Raw genomic sequence first — 17,234 nt, 5'->3', positions numbered from 1 at the left:
AGAGCCCTCTGGATCAAAGCAAAGACCTATGAGCTCCAGCACCTTTTCTCCACACTGACCAACCAGGCACCCAGGAGAAGGCCCCCGGTGGGGCCTAAGGACAATAACCCTCTTAGACTTGTTCCCCAACAACTGGTAATTCACAGGCATGCCACTTTTGATATTGGGTGTAGTATATAGGCACTACCAGCCATTGATAACCTTAACTGCCATGAATTTGTCTAAACCCCTAAGCCTTATCTGGGTGAATAGCTCACACTATTATTAACAATTGTGTGGAACGAAGGAAGGCTGCAGTTGTCATTGGTATCCTTCTGAACTGCCAGAGATGGGGATACTATTTTTAATGGTTCCACTCTTATGTGCAGACAGGTGCTTGGTGATGATGCTACACTCTTATGGGAATCCTGTGAACCGCCATAGGGGGTGATCTTGATCTTGCTGTTTAACATTTAAATTAAACCAAGGGACTACAAGTTTGGTGCTGCCAGTCTCCTGGCAGCCATCTTTGTTTAGAGAAGAGGCTTCCCATGGGAGATGTAACAGAAGCACTGAATGATAGTTGCACTAGGTGGCAGTACTGGAAAATGCACTGAGGTGCACTGTTTGAAAATGAAAACGTTATAACTTGATGATAAATGCACAATGTATTTTTAATCAAAACAGGAAGCACTAAAGTTTGGCTATTCCCTCAGATTGTTTTACAAAGCCAAAGGGGAAAGGGGGGGGGGGGGAAGTTTGGCATGTTATGCCTTGGGGGGAAAATAGACATATAAAGGAGAAGAATTAATTTGTGCAAGAAGAGAAAATGTTGAAATTGCTATATCTCAGCCATTTCTCAAAATATCTGTTTTAAATTTGGTCAACTATGGCACTAAATACATAGGTCCTACATGCTTAAGTTCAAACAGTTTAGACCACCTTTGTTTTATTAACATGTAGAACATTCAGGCTTCATAATTGTGGGACGCAGTTTGACCTCTCTAACTTAACGGTATTGGCACTCTTGTGCCTGTATAATGTAAAGGTGTTTACATTAGAGGTTGTTTGTTCGCTTCATTATATTGCATCGTATATGTATCACTTTATGCTGATCATGTGGGGATTGTGTTTTGTATTATTAGAAACTTTTTATTCACTCTGCAATTTCCTTAGGGGAGCCTACTAGATGGAATTCAGACTTCTTTTTTAATAGAATCCATTTTTGGTGGGTTTTTAAAAGCTCCTTTTTTTGTATTGGAATGCTTTTGGAGCTGTAGGTTGATTTTAATTTGCGGCTGCTCTTTAGCTGTTCGTAATTCACTTGATGTCTAAACGTGGTTTTATTGACGCTTGTAATTTTTCTTTTGCTGTTTTATTGTGGTTCTATGCAGTTATATTTAATATTCCAGGGTATTTACTGCAAGCTGCTTTGGGAAACCTACCAAAAGTCCAAGTGGTGAGATAAAAATACAAAATGAATAAAAAAATATAAAGTGAATATCAGATACAAACTGTACTATAATGTTCTTTCTGGTAGTTTGGATGTTTCATCGTGCCTTTCATTTCAGTTTTTGTTTTGTTTATCTTCCACGGTCATTATCAGGGTGTGTGTGTGTGTTTTTAAGAAAAGCTTTAGGAATTAATGTTTGGCATAATGTCTCCACTGTAGTCCCCGCCAATAAACACTTCATTAGCATCTCAGTTTTTGTTGGCATTTCAGTTTTGTTTCACCTATCTTCCATCATAATTATCAGAGTGTTCTTCTTTCATTAGAAAAGCTTTAGAAGTTTATTTTTGGGCATATCTACATAGTCTCCATTTCCATCCAATAAACATTTCCTCTCTTTCTTTCTTTCTTTCTTTCTTTCCTTCCTTATACCTTGCAAAACTCCATCTACTGCATACCTCAAGTGTGCCCCCAATCTGGTCCCCCCTCTGATGTTGCTGGACTCTCTCCAGCTCCAGCTCCAACTCAGGATGATGAGAGTCCAGTAACTTCTACAGGGCACCATATTAGCTGACATGCATAATGGATCGAATTCCACAATTGTGCCAACTGTAGCTTAAGCTTCCAAACATAAAACCGAATCCTGGTTTAGAACTCTTTGTGTGTCATTCCTTCTCTGCTCACTGATGGTTTATCATGCCAAACAACAGTAGCAACAACAACACAACAACACTTAAATGTAAAATCCACTTCAATCCATGGTTTCTGACTTTAGTTTGCCAATCCAGACTGATTAAAGTGAAGTTTTCTAGGCCATGGTTTGCTGTGGTGCCAGAACTGAGCCACACTCACACATATATCTCAAAATTATTTCCCTCCATCCTTTTCCCCCTTATGTCTGACCAATATCTGAACGCGCACACAAGTCTTTGTTCACATTTTTTTTTAACCCAAATGTCAGGCTAACAACAGCCCATCAACTCATCAAATGAGGAGGAAGTACTTAGGTTCAGGAAACATTAAATAGGGACATTACAGGACAAGCGGGTGTCTAGAAACAATAAACTAAACTAGATTGCTGCAGTGGAGACTTGCTGGAACAGGCAGACTATAAGAAGACGGGGGAGGATTTTGTGCCTGAAATCTACAAAGACTGGCAGACGGGTGTTTCCATTTCTGTACTTGGGAAAGAATATTAAATATTTTCTACATATGGTGCTGTCAAGAGGGTCTGTGGGCCTCAGAGCAAAGACTAGCAGTTTCCCTCAATCCCCAAAGCTGAACTTTGGCTTGAATAGTGAAAACTAAAGAGGAGCACAGCATAACTGTTCATGGTGCAACATTCCAGCTGCCTATGTCGTTTGTGGTGTGCCTATCTAGTAACTGGAAGCAAAGTCAGGAGGACATTGTGTGTTTATTCAGTGGCATTTTATGTCCATCCTAAGCCCCTTAAGTCAGCAGATCTAGAGACCAGAATTGTTCTGTAATTCATAAATTTAAAATTAAGTCAGCATATTATTGAAACCTCAACAAAGGAACCCTTTGAAAGGACAATCTCAACTTACCAATTTAAAGCAGCACTCTTTGTTAGAAGGAATGACTATCTTTAATATTTTTTCCTATCTGTAATGTTATAAGAATTTTAAGGTCATATATATAAAAATTAAATGTTCATAACTGTATATATAAACCACATGTCTGAAACCCCGCAGATTAGGTCCTGAACAAATTGACCTCAAATATTTCTCTGCAAGGTGGAAGTGGGAAACCTCCCCATTGTCTCTTTCCTCACAAATCCTGTCTTAAGGGTACATTCAAGATATGAACAGGGTGTGAGCCTGTGACCTAGATTCAGGAATTAAGTAGTTATAATAACAAAAGAGTGGCCAAAACCCAGATAATGCAATCAGGTAACTTGCCAGACAGGAGATAAACAACGCACTCAGATTTCTGTTGTAGACCGCCTTTTCTGTGATGTAGGTATGATGTATCTGGGGGGTGGTCTTGGGCTACACCCCTTCTGTGATGTATGTTTGATCCTTCTGGGGGTGGTCTTGGACTCCAGGGTGGGCAATTTAAAATGTCTATATAAGGGCTTGCACGCATGGCTTTGGGTCCTCCTCCTCTCTCCCGCGTGTGGGGGAGCACCCTGTTGCAACAGCTTTAATAAAGATCAGGCTTACTAGCTGCCTTGCTTCTCAATATTCTTTGGTTGGCCTCTGTTATTTTCTTCTACCAATAGAGAACCTAAAAAGAGGACTATATGGGCTCTTGCGTACCCCATAAGGGAAAAAGAGCAGTCCCCCCCCCCCTTATATCAGTAACGTACCACAACAAAACAGCATACAAATAAGGATGTCCTCTCTAAACATTCTGACTAGCTGATTAAAATTGGTCCATGCAGATTCATCAGTTAAATCTTCAGCTGTTTAAGCTACCAATTAAACCCTGAAGGCTTACTAAAAATGCAGCTGTCTTTAAATAGTTCCTAGGATACAATTACACTCTGAGTGTAAAGTTCTCACTTCACATCTACTTTTTATGCTCCATTGGTAAAAAAAACAAAAACAAAAAACTCCAGCTCTATAAATATGCATTGATTAATGGTTCTTTATATTTGTTATCCAGTTCAGGAAAAAATATACAGTATGCATGGTTTTTAATAAATCTTCACTAGGAAAAAATTTAGGTCTTTTTCCTCTCACACACAGGGAGCATAATTTAGCAGATGATCACAACTGAATTTCTTGTGTTTCCGTTTTCCAGAGGATTTTGTGTGTGTCTCTCCAGTGTTGATCATTAAGCAAACAACTGGGCAAGCTTTCAAAGGCTGAAAGGTTAGCCAGAGTACACCAGTTAATTTGAAATAAGTACTTTGATTTTTCCAAGAGCAGTTATTTTAATTAACTGAAATGAACATTCATCTGAAGTACTTTAGTGTACTCCAAAGAGGGCACAGCCTTTCCTTCATCTTCTGGAGAGAACGGTCTTTCTAAAGAAGCTTTGATTAGGAGAAGAATTAAAAATATAATTTCAGTGTAGGAAGTTTTATTCTAGAAGCAGAGAAAGAAAATTCTTCAGTTCTTCTTTAGTGTTCTTAATCAAAAGGTTTCCTTTATGTATTACATAGCTTGTTTTGCCCATGGTTGAGTTAATGCCTTAGCATTGGTCAATGCCTTAGCAGGAGTGGGGAACCTTCTTCAGACTGAGGATGACATTCTTTCTTGGCCCCTTTTCAGTGGCCAAGAGGTAGAAGTGAGCAGAACAACATGCAATTTTTACCTTCCTACAGTGGGCTAGTTTTATACACACTCACATACCCCTATCTGTTGTCCATCCAGACAAGCAAGAGCCATTATTAGAGTTCAAGGAAACTTCCCACCCAGGCAATAAAATTCTAGAAGGACTGGTAAGTAGTATTGCCTTGGAGAGAGAGGCTGTGACTGAGAAGAAATTATAGCTCAGCAAGAATCCTGAGAGCCACACAGTATGGGATGGGTTTTAATGAGTAGGAGAAGATATATTTGTTGCAATTTACCCCTCCAGGCTTCCACATGTGTAGGTTGAACCGTTTCAAAATCTCATCCTTGGCAGCAAAATGAAAAGAATAGGAATCAGGCTGTAAAGTCTTGTTTTGAGCATGTCGACCTATGAAATAAGCTGGCTCCCTTTTCTTACCCTGCTTAATAAAGAATCAGGCGACAACTTGTAAAGTAAGTTTAAAAAAATAAAGTTTACTTATTTTATAATCATGCATTGGTTTGCAGCAACAGTAGCAGTAAAAACTATGCAGGCAAAATACTTGTATGTACAGTATAAAGGGACATGGGTGGCGCTGTGATCTAAACCACTGAGCCTCTTGGGCTTGCTGATCGTAAGGTCAGCAATTTGAATCCGTGCGACGGGGTGAACTCCTGTCGCTCTGTCCCAGCTTCTGCCAATCTAGCAGTTCGAAAGCACACCAGTGCAAGTAGATAAATAGGTACTGCTGCAGCGGGAAGGCAAACGGTGTTTCCGTGCACTCTGCCTTAAGTCACAGTGTTCTGTTGTGCCAGAAGCGGTTTAGTCATGCTGGCCACATGGCTGGTTACAGGAGGAGAGAAACAAACAAACAAACAAACAGGAAGTACCATATGCTATTTCATCTGTAGGAGAGGAGGTGAAATGTCATCACATAGAGCCCGCTCTACCAATTCTATTTCTATGATCTGAGGACCTATATATCAGCAATACAGCTCTATGGTGTTAGCCTGTTCTCATGCTAACTAGGAAGAATATGCATTTGCTGGGTTTGGTTGCTAACCTCCCACACCTGGAGAGGCTAGGAAGGCCACATTTGACTTCTTGGTCAGAAGTTCCCTGCCTTTGTCTTAAAGATAAACCAGCACTCAATGTGCAGTGCCACAGTTTATAGATTTGACTTGGCTACAGTAGTATCAGGCCCAATTGTTGACTTCGCCCCCAGAGCACTGTCTCCTGTTTCTTCCTTCCTCCTATGGTTCTGAACTGCAACAGCTGCAATGGGTGATATGGCACTGGATCCCTCAGGATCCCTTCATCCCTTGATGTAGAGAAACCTTGGCTAGAGCCTGTGTGAGGCCTCCTTCTGCCATCTCTGCCACCTGGTTTGCTTGCAGTTCTCAGTGACCTCTGTTCCTCTTCAAAAGCCCCATGCTTAATCCATAGCCGGTCCTCCTCCTCTCAAGTATGCCCCTCTTATTCCTGTGCCTCACCTGTCTTTTCCCATCCCAATTTCTGGTCAACTCCTGGGGAGTCAACCCCCAGTCACCACATCTACAGAATGCCACTGTTTATGCAGAGACATACATTGCTGGGGATGGTTGGATCCAGACAGCGAGATCCTCAGAAACTCTCCACTCCTGTTTTGTTGGGTCAGGTCTATCATGCTTATACATCAGATCACCAAAATAATTTATCTTGAAAGGTCTGATAATTTGGATGCATTTAATCTAATGGCAGACAATTCCTGTCAAATTTGTTCATATAAGTGATCTAGCAGCAAATGCAGCAAAGGTAAAAGGTGGGCTTGTTGTGACTTATGTGGTGCTGGGTGACACATTATAGCAAATTCTTTCACTCACACAAATATTTTTGCTGTGAAATTACTATCTAAAGAGAAATTTTGATAGAGCAAGTTCTATCAGAAAAGCAAGAAAGCGTGAAGAAGGCTTTGCTGACCATAGGGACATAAAATAAAAGAAGCTGCTTTGTACCAAGTCAAATAATTGGTATATCTAATTTAGAACTGTCTATGCTGACTGGAAGCAGCTCTAGCAGTTCAAAATGGAGTCTCTCCCAGCACAACTTTGAGATGCCCAGGACTGAACTTGGGACCATCTGCTTAAATTATTTTTGGGAGAGGGTGGGTGAAGTATATTAATGTTGGCTAAACTCTCTTCTGTTTTTTTCCAAGCCTACCAATATATATTGGGCAAACATCTTGTACATCTTAATAAATAGCTCACTTCCTGTACAGAACAGCATAAATAATTCAGTTGATTCCTAGTATTGTTTACTAATAAGAAACGCAGCCCAGGATGTATTACATTTGTTCATTGAGAAGGATAACGTCTCCGCATACAGATAGTGTTGCTAGACTCTCAGCTGGCTTAACTAACACTGGAACAAAGCCTAAAATTGCATGGAAAAAATGTTTCGTATCTGTGTTCCTTCTAGCGTTTATTATCAGTTATCAGAGCAGTCACAATTCAGATAGTTTGAACTGAGAGTGAAATCCCATACAGAAAATGCACCAATGGAAGGGATATAAGATATTAAGAGATGAGAAATATTGAGGTATATACTATCTGTGGGAGCTGAAGGAACAAATGGAATTTAGAAACATGCCTCAGAAACTCAGCTCAGGGCTGTGCGTCGTACACCTTACAGAGTAAAAAGGTAGTACAGGGAAGTTGGGGGGAGCCTGGGTGGTGCCAGAAACCACACACCGTATTTTTGCTCCATAAGACACACCCTTTTCCTCCTAAAAAGTAAGGGGAAATGTCTGTGCGTCTTATGGAGTGAATGTGTGGTCGATTGCTGGCTCCCTTTCTGGTCCTGCCCCCTTGCCCAGGTTTCCATTGTTGAATGTTCTGCCGACGGAGGCTGTTTGTTTCCCCAGTGCCATATGACTGGCTGATTAGATTATATGTCTGGAAACTGTAGAAATGGCTCCCTTTCCTAAAGAAGCTGCGGAACTGTGAGTTGAACCCCATATAAACAGGATTTTTTGCCCTTTCCAAAGTAAGCTTAACAACTTTGAGCTGATCTTCAAAAAAGGGGCTTTTCCCCTTTGCAAAAGAAGCTGCACAACTGTGAGCTGATCCCCCCCCAAAATGGGGCTTTCCCCCTTTCTTCCTCTAAAAACTAGGTGCGTCTTATAGTCAGGTGCGCCTTATGGAGCAAAAAATACTAGTTTGGGCAACAGGCGAGGGTAAAGCAGATGGCTCCTGTCTCATCAGACCATGGTTTAGTGTTCTGAAAGAAATAGCTCACAGAGCACAGAGAGTTTTCATTTTAATGTTATATTACTATCTGGACTCTTGCTTTTCTCGTTTTAAATGCAAAATGCTACCAACTGGAAGATTACATCATAATTTGCTCTGTGATATTTCACCATGTCATTGAGGTTGGAAAAAAAATATTTCAAAATTCTAAAGATGGTGAAAACATCCTCTTCACTGGATGACATTCAAAACTTTTAGAAAGGTGAGAGCCCCAAAATAATACTGCTATTCAAACTGTAATGTGGGCATCTGCAATTAGTGCCAAATACCTAGGTCCTGTTATTTTCCTCTCTCAAGCTATGTTCCTTCTAGAAGATTTGAATATATCTCTGGCTATATCACTACCTCCTAAAACTATTTTATGTTATGGTTGACAATGCAGAAAATGCTTTGTTTTTATATGATGGTGCAAAAAAACAAGCCACAAATCTAACTTTTGCCACATTTCTATACTGAACAGTTTGTCTGTCAGACAACCAGTCTGCTAAGACTATACAGAAGTTTTGTCTTTTACATCTAAAGATGACCCATTATAAATATGCTGGACCATTTTTCATGAGTGGAAAATTTCATGTTTTGATACATGATTTAGTATAAATATTAAGAGTTTTTCCATTTTCTGATTTTACAATTGTGCTAGTATAACCAAAGACATGTCAACAGGGCTGTGTGTTTTTTTTGTGCTGAGCAAATTTAACAACCACATGACTATCATCTTTCAGTTTGCTTGCCACTCAATTATTTATCACATTGGACAGGAAAATGTATCTGGAGTGATGTTGTGTTGAGCCAGTTCTTGCTTTAAACTTGGATCAGATGGATGTGACTTTTATAAAACTTCTGTCTGTGCAGTTTCTTGCTCTAAATGAGCTTTCCAAGTCACCTCAGCAATACCAAGTATCCAAAGTAATGTAGACACATATCTTCTTTTTCCCTTGAAGTGAATTGAATGGGTAACTGGGCAGAAGATATATTTGCATGAGTTAGAGACCATTGGAGTCAATCACTCTAGTGGAGTATCTAGCTACTGGAAAAGAAGATAAAAGGATTAATCTGCATTATTATGTCATATATATTACTTCCCTCCTTGCTTATGCTATTTTGTATCAGAGGCCCTTAAAAAAATTACTTTATAGTCAAATCCTACCTAAATATGGCTACTCAGAAGTCCCACTGAATTCAATGGAACTCACCCCTAGGTGAGTACAGACTTGCAGCCTAAGACTGTTAAAAGTTCTGAGCAATGTAGTTGCTCAGAACAAACTTCAGAGGGTGGTTGTGGATAAAGCAACTTGGTGGAAATTTGAGCAAGACTGAATGAGTGATGAAACAAGAAAAAGGGCCCCGAAAGTGAGGTATGGAGTCCTGCAGTTCAGGAGTTCTGGCACTTAGTGATAGTAGTAAGTCTACATAGATGGCGAGTTCCTATGAGATCAGGTGGGGGCTGCTCCATAAAACAAAGTATGTGTTCTTTGTTGTTGTTTAGTCATGTCCGACTGTTCATGACCCCATGGACCAGAGCACGCCAGGCACTCCTGTCTTCCATTGCCTCCCGCAGTTTGGTCAAACTCATGCTGGTAGCTTCGAGAACACTGTCCAACCATCTCGTCCTCTGTCGTCCCCTTCTTCTTGTGCCCTCAGTCTTTCCCAACATCAGGGTCTTTTCCAGGGAGTCTTCTCTTCTTATGAGGTGGCCAAAGTATTGGAGCCTCAGCTTCAGGATCTGTCCTTCCAGGGAGCACTCGGGGCTGATTTCCTTAAGAATGGAGAGGTTTGATCTTCTTGCAGTCCATGGGGTTCTCAAGAGTCTCCTCCAGCACCATAATTCAAAAGCATCGATTCTTCGGCGATCAGCCTTCTTTATGGTCCAGCTCTCACTTCCATACATCACTACTGGGAAAACCATAGCTTTAACTATATGGACCTTTGTCAGCAGTATGTGTTCTAGGAGCACTAAAGATGCACCATGGAGCAAATGAAACTGTAATGCACAAATGTGCCTAGTTTATGGAATGCTGCTGGTAGGCAAGCAACAGACAAGGCATCTTCTCAACCCCTTTTCTCCTATGGATGATGTTTTAAGCAGCCCAGAATTTGAGCTAGGCCTCCCCACAGCATTGCCCAGGGACCTGTTTTCTATGCCGAGGCTCATTGTTACATGTGGCTTAATGACAAACCATAGAATTATTTAGTTGTTTTTTTTTTTACAGTGTCTGCACCTTCCTTTGCAGTTTTGAAACCGTAGCCAACCCCCTGCCCCCACATACACAGACAAATATGGGCTTGGAGGAAAACATTCCATGTTACAGAGCAGGAGGAGCCAGCTTGGGACCCTCCGGATGTTGAACCACAGTTCCCATCATCCTTGACGACTGGCCACGCTGGCTGGGGTTGATGTTGGGGGCCAGAAACATCTGGAGAGAATTGTGTTGGCTAACCCTACCATAAGGAATGACTTCCAACGGGGCTTGAGTCTCAAAACCTCTCATTTTAGGTGCAAGATTCCTTGGTTAGATTCCCGTAGCTCACAGGACAGATCTCTGTTTCTTGTTCTGAACAGAATAGCTGGAATATGCCATTCTGGACACTGTTTTCCCTCCCAGTATTTATGGGATTAGAAGACAAAATATTCAGGCATTGGATAAAGATTTCTAAAGAAAAAATGACAAGATAGGCATTTCTTGGAGGTGACGGTAATGATGATGGGAAATCCAGCCTGTTGGAGACCTGGGGGAAAAGGAAAATTCCAGGTTAAAAATGACTAAAATATTCTTGATCTTGGAACAAAAACCAAGTCTAAATTAAGAAGTGAGGGTAGCAAAGGCTAATCCAGGAAATGGACGTATTTTTAACAAAAATGATTTCTGTGGGATTTGTTTTTTAATGAAAAGTATTAAAGAGAGTTTAACCGTTCAGAGTTAATGGTCTAACATACATTAAAATAGATGAACAGGCTAGGCCCAAGATCCCCAACTTCCTGCCCTGAACCCTCTCAAGTTTTGACAGTAACTGAACTGTGCAACTCTCCCACTAAAAGGACCTGCCAGAACTTAAATTTTGGAAGGTAGATGGAAACATTCCTGCCAATGCATGCCTTTGCTTAGTGTTATATGTTCTTTAATGACTGCTCCACTGGTTTTTAATTAAATGCAGTTATAATAATTTATATCCCGCTTTTCACTATACAAGTCTTTCCATGGTGGCTTACAAGTAACATCAAAATGCATTCACTGAATCATAATAAACAACACCAAAATGTAACAAGTTCATTCTTCCAAGTCATATTTCTGTGCAGGGGGATTTCCTATCTTACATGTTTCTATCAAAATGACTTCATGTTTCTATAAAAAGAAAACATTCCAAGGAAAGGGGGAATGTTATTGTCTCTCTGGTGCAAATGGGACAAATGCCTAATGGTAACTTGATATGAATCTACATTTCTTGTTTTTCCAAAAATAATTCTTACTGGGGAGGCAGAGCATAGGGAGGGGAGAGTTATCCTTTCACTCCCCCAACAGTGGCAGACCTTGGTGTCTCAAATTCCAGTGGTGCCCTGTGCACACCCCAAATTGCCCTCCTCCCTCACCTCTTGGAAACCACTCTAAATCACAGTTGTGGTGTCCCCTGCAGTGCACACAAAGCTCTGTGCCCAGTGCGCCCAAACCGTAGTCCTAAATCCACCTCTGCCCGCACTGTGATGAGAGTGGAGATTTCTCCACCCACAACACGCGTTGGCATCAACAGGGATATTTACATTCCCAAAACTACAGAAGTATAAAGTAAACAAAACAGCAGCTTAACCAAAGAAAGCATTTATATGAAAATCCGTTCAGACCTGTGGGTTTTCAAAGCCTGGGACAGCTTTTGTACATCCCTTGGGATGCGGTTCCATAGCATTCACGGGTTGAGAAAGCCCTGTCCCTAGTGCTTGTCAGGGCTTACTTGCTCACTTTGATGAAGGAGGCATCTTTGTGCTCCTAATTTCCATCGCAGTATTCCTTGTACCCATCAGAGCTTCCACTCTCACAGGGAACCAGTAGGTGAGGGCTTTCTATAGCTTGTTCCTTAGGATGCATGAGCCTGAGTTCTCTTGTCTGCAGTCTCCTAAATGGACTTTAATCATAATACTGTTATATCTGCAAAATAGCTATAGACAGCTGAAAAACAATAATACAGGAAATAGACAAGTGGGTTTTGTTATTTTTAAGGCATGCAATTACCAAACATCTCAAGCCCATAGATGCTAAAAGAAAAATAAATACTAGCACTGGATGTGCCAACAAAGAAGCAAGTGAAAAGACCAATGGTGGACCAATTGAATAAGTAAATAAGGGCATGAGTAAAGAGAAATAAACTGTTTTCTTGTGTTTGCTTAGTCTCCTACAGTTCAGTGCTTTTTTGGTGACTGTACCATCATCTCTCTCTCTCTCTTTTTTCCTGCCCATGGCATCCAGTTTGTGCTGGCACCCACAGGACTTTTATTAAGATATATGTACTGGCACCTCATTTTTTAACCATAAAAGCAGTGTCGGAACTAATACAACATTTAACTGGTCAGTTACTGAGATTTCCATGATGAAAATACAATCTCATGTTAAATTCCATAAACTGGTGGTCAGTTCCGCCTTGATACTGACACTATACTAATTATGTGTGTATTTTATATGAATTAGTTTTAATGATTTTATTATATATGGTTGCATTTTATTGGACACCACCCTGTAACTACTGTGGTGTTGGGCAGTAAATTGAGGCCTAAATATTATATTATTTATGAAATCGGCTTTAAACTGACTAATGTGGGGGAGGGAGACAGTGCTCCTGAAGGTAGGAGTCTATCAATTGATGAAGATGATCATCCAAATGTCATAGACCAAATGGAGCAAACAGCACGCAGACCTAGTGGTGGGAGGAAAAAATCCTTAAATAAGAGACAGGGGGGAATGATTAATGGACTTCAATGTCTGTACACTAATGCGCAAAGCATGGGAAATAAACAAGATGAGCTTGAGCTCTTGGTACAGCAAACTAAATATGACATAATAGGCATCACTGAAACCTGGTGGGATAAGTCCCACGATTGGAATGTAATAATGGGGGGATACAATCTATTTCAGAGAAACAGACCAGACAAGAAAGGAGGAGGAGTGGCGTTATATGTCAGGGATGTGTATACCTGTGAAGAGATCCAAGATTTAGAACCTCAAAGCCAAAGTGAGAGCATTTGGGTCAAAATTAAGGGAGAGAAGAATAACAGTGACCTCATTGTGGGAGTTTACTATAGATCCCCAAGCCAAACGGAGGACATAGATGATGCCTTCCTGGAACAGATGGCCAAGCATGCAAAAGGAAGGGAGATAGTAGTAATGGGGGACTTCAATTACCCGGATATTTGTTGGATGTCAAACTCAGCCAAGAGCATAAGGTCAAACAGATTCCCCACTGGCCTTGCAGACAACTTCATTGTCCAGAAAGTGGGAGAAGCAACAAGAGGAACAGCCATTTTAGATCTGGTCCTAACCAATGTTGATGACCTGGTTAGTGGGGTAGAAGTGGAAGGATCATTAGGCGCGAGTGATCATGCTCTTCTGAAGTTTACTATACAGCGGAAAGGAGCAGCCAAGCATACTAGGACTCAATTTCTTGACTTTAAGAAAGCTGACTTCATAAAACTTAGGGAAGTGCTGGGTGAGATCCCATGGACAGTAATACTAAAAGGAAAGGGAGTTCATGATGGCTGGGAGTTTGTTAAGAGGGAGATAGTAAAATCACAACGTCAGGCAATACCAATGAGACGGAAACATGGAAGGTGCCTAAAGAAGCCAGGGTGGCTATTAAAGAACTTTTAACTGAGTTAAGATTAAAAAAGGATGTGTAGAAAAAATGGAAAAGGGGGGAAACCACCAAAGAGGAATTCAAACAAATAGCCAGCACGTGTAGACACAAAGTCAGAAAAGCTAAAGCACAGAATGAACTCAGGTTTGCTAGAGAGGTTAAAAGCAACAAAAAAGGCTTTTATGGGTATGTTCGTAGCAAAAGGAAGAACAAAGAAACAGTGGGGTCACTCAGAGGAGAAGATGGTGAAATGCAAACAGGGGACATAGAAAGGGCTGAGCTCCTCAATGCCTTCTTTGCCTCAGTCTTCTCCGATAAAGAAAACAATGCCCGACCTGAAGAATTTGGAGCAAATGATTCAGCAGAGGAAACACAGCCCAGAATAACTAAGGAGATAGTACAAGAATACTTGGCTAGTTTAGATGTATTCAAGTCTCCAGGGCCAGATGAACTGCATCCAAGAGTATTAAAAGAACTGGCAGATGTGATCTCAGAACCACTGGCAGTCATCTTTGAGAATTCCTGGAGAACAGGCGAAGTCCCGGCAGACTGGAGGAGGGCAAATGTTGTCCCTATTTTCAAAAAGGGGAAAAGAGAGGACCCAAATAATTACCGCCCAGTCAGTCTGACATCAATACCAGGGAAGATTCTGGAGCAGATCATTAAGCAAACAGTCTGTGAGCACCTAGAAAGGAATGCTGTGATCACCAATAGTCAGCATGGATTTCTGAAAAATAAGTCATGTCAGACTAACCTGATCTCGTTTTTTGACAGAATTACAAGCCTGGTAGATGAAGGGAACGCAGTGGACGTAGCCTACTTTGATTTCAGCAAGGCATTTGACAAGGTGCCCCATGATATTCTTGTAAAGAAGCTGGTAAAATGCGGTCTTGACTATGCTACCACTCAGTGGATTTGTAACTGGCTGACTGACCGAACCCAAAGGGTGCTCATCAATGGTTCGTCTTCATCCTGGAGAAGAGTGACTAGTGGGGTGCCACAGGGTTCTGTCTTGGGCCCGGTCTTATTCAACATCTTTATCAACGACTTGGATGATGGACTCAAGGGCATCCTGATCAAATTTGCAGATGACACCAAACTGGGAGGGGTGGCTAACACCCCAGAGGACAGGATCACACTTCAAAACGACCTTGACAGATTAGAGAACTGGGCAAAAACAAACAAGATGAATTTTAACAGGGAGAAATGTAAAGTATTGCACTTGGGCAAAAAAAATGAGAGGCACAAATACAAGATGGGTGACACCTGGCTTGAGAGCAGTACATGTGAAAAGGATCTAGGAGTCTTGGTTGACCACAAACTTGACATGAGCCAACAGTGTGACGCAGCAGCTAAAAAAGCCAATGCAATTCTGGGCTGCATCAATAGGAGTATAGCATCTAGATCAAGGGAAGTAATAGTGCCACTGTATTCTGCTCTGGTCAGACTCACCTGGAGTACTGTGTCCAGTTCTGGGCACCACAGTTCAAGAAGGACACTGACAAACTGGAACGTGTCCAGAGGAGGGCAACCAAAATGGTCAAAGGCCTGGAAACGATGCCTTATGAGGAACGGCTAAGGGAGCTGGGCATGTTTAGCCTGGAGAAGAGGAGGTTAAGGGGTGATATGATAGCCATGTTCAAATATATAAAAGGATGTCACATAGAGGAGGGAGAAAGGTTGTTTTCTGCTGCTCCAGAGAAGCGGACACGGAGCAATGGATCCAAACTACAAGAAAGAAGATTCCACCTAAACATTAGGAAGAACTTCCTGACAGTAAGAGCTGTTCGACAGTGGAATTTGCTGCCAAGGAGTGTGGTGGAGTCTCCTTCTTTGGAGGTCTTTAAGCAGAGGCTTGACAACCATATGTCAGGAGTGCTCTGATGGTGTTTCCTGCTTGGCAGGGGGTTGGACTCGATGGCCCTTGTGGTCTCTTCCAACTCTATGATTCTACGATTCTATTATTATTATTATTATTATTATTATTATTATTATTAATAAATGTCCTTCATACTCCTCTGCTGACCAGTCAAAGAACAGTAAATTCCATGCTTGGTTGTCTCTACACGACTGTGTAATATTCATTAATATTTTCTTTACATCTTTTCCTGAACAGCACCACTAACACGTCTTTGGGGCAGTCTTTTCTGGTAATTCTCTCCAATATCTTCTCACTGAATTCCAATGACTTGTAACTATTTTTAAGCACATACCAACTCTGGCAGTTTCTAGTGTTGTGTGTGATTTCTCTCTTTCTCTCTAAGGACATCAAGTTGTCTTTAAGAAAACTTTTAATCCCACTGAAGTCATCTAAATGTCAATGAACTTGGAAGATTTCAAATCCTGCCCCACAAATAAATGTCCTTCGTGTTCTCCAGAAAATAATGCCCAAAATATTTCTGCTTCCAGTTATTCGTTACTAAATCCTCTGAGAATCGGCCTTGGTATGATGGTATGAAACGCTTGCTAGCTTTTCAACTAGATTGGCCAGGAAAATGTGCTGTGGCTAGGGAAGCAATAATTTTCTTCACACGGAGCAAGGTTAGATGACACGACTAAAGATGGACTAAAATTCCCATCATCCCTGAGCATTGGCACTGATGGATGGTAGGAAATTGTAGTCCAACAACGTTTAGGGGGTACCATGCTGGCTCCAGGGTATGACCTATCCAGTTGGCACAATGAATGTGTGGCTTGAGTGGATCTGGGCCGAGTTCAGCTTGTGGGAAAGAGGTCCTCTGAATGTTCTCATGCGTAGCCAGCTTGCTTTCATGTGGGTTGTGTGGGATAGTGTGTGGATGGAGATTTCCTATCACTGTGCAGTTGACAAGAGGACCACAGAACACTATAGTTCCTGGACTAACATAACACAAATTCTGTTTCACTGCCATCCTGAAGGTTGTGGGCTTTCCATAGGCATCTGGCCACTATGAGAACAGATTGTTGGACTGGATGGGCCTTTGGCTCAATCCAGCAGGCCTCGTCTGATATAAATGGGAATAGAATAAAAATAATTTGGGTTGGGTCCATGTGATCAAAAGAGATGGCTGTACTTCTTGATGCAGTAGAGCAAGCCGAACAGTACAGCTGATATGCTCAAGGGCTCAAAGAAGGATTCTGACTGCGTGTCCCATCTTCTGCCAAAATTTTTTTGCTTTCAAATCTCATCTCTTTTCACCTGACCACATCTGTTTTAAAAATGTTTGTGCTTTGGTTAAATAATGAACAGAGTCACTTCCACTCCAGGGAAATGGGGTCTGAAAGATTGTGAAAACATATGTTCAGAAAAAGTTCACAATTTCCATGAGTGTCATCTTTTCATGGTATATAACTTGTCCCTGGTTGAGTCATAATTATTAGCACGTGTTACAGTGACTTTCTGAAATTTGGTGAATGCCAACATTTCACATGTGAATGCTGACAATCCAAAACAAAATTTGAGA

The 17,234-nt window shown here is 41.2% G+C and overlaps 1 protein-coding gene across 1 annotated transcript in view; it reads left to right on the top strand.

Moving 5' to 3' along the window:
- FGF2 (fibroblast growth factor 2) overlaps positions 1 to 17,234 on the top strand; it is a 57,890-nt gene that overhangs the window by 2,167 nt on the left and 38,489 nt on the right. The window lies entirely within an intron of this gene.

This window comes from Podarcis pityusensis, assembly GCF_964106645.2.
Source record: "Podarcis pityusensis genome assembly, chromosome: 9".
NCBI classification, from domain to species: domain Eukaryota; kingdom Metazoa; phylum Chordata; class Lepidosauria; order Squamata; family Lacertidae; genus Podarcis; species Podarcis pityusensis.
Note: the sequence above shows the minus strand (reverse complement) of the source record. Positions and strands in the feature narration are given on the sequence as shown.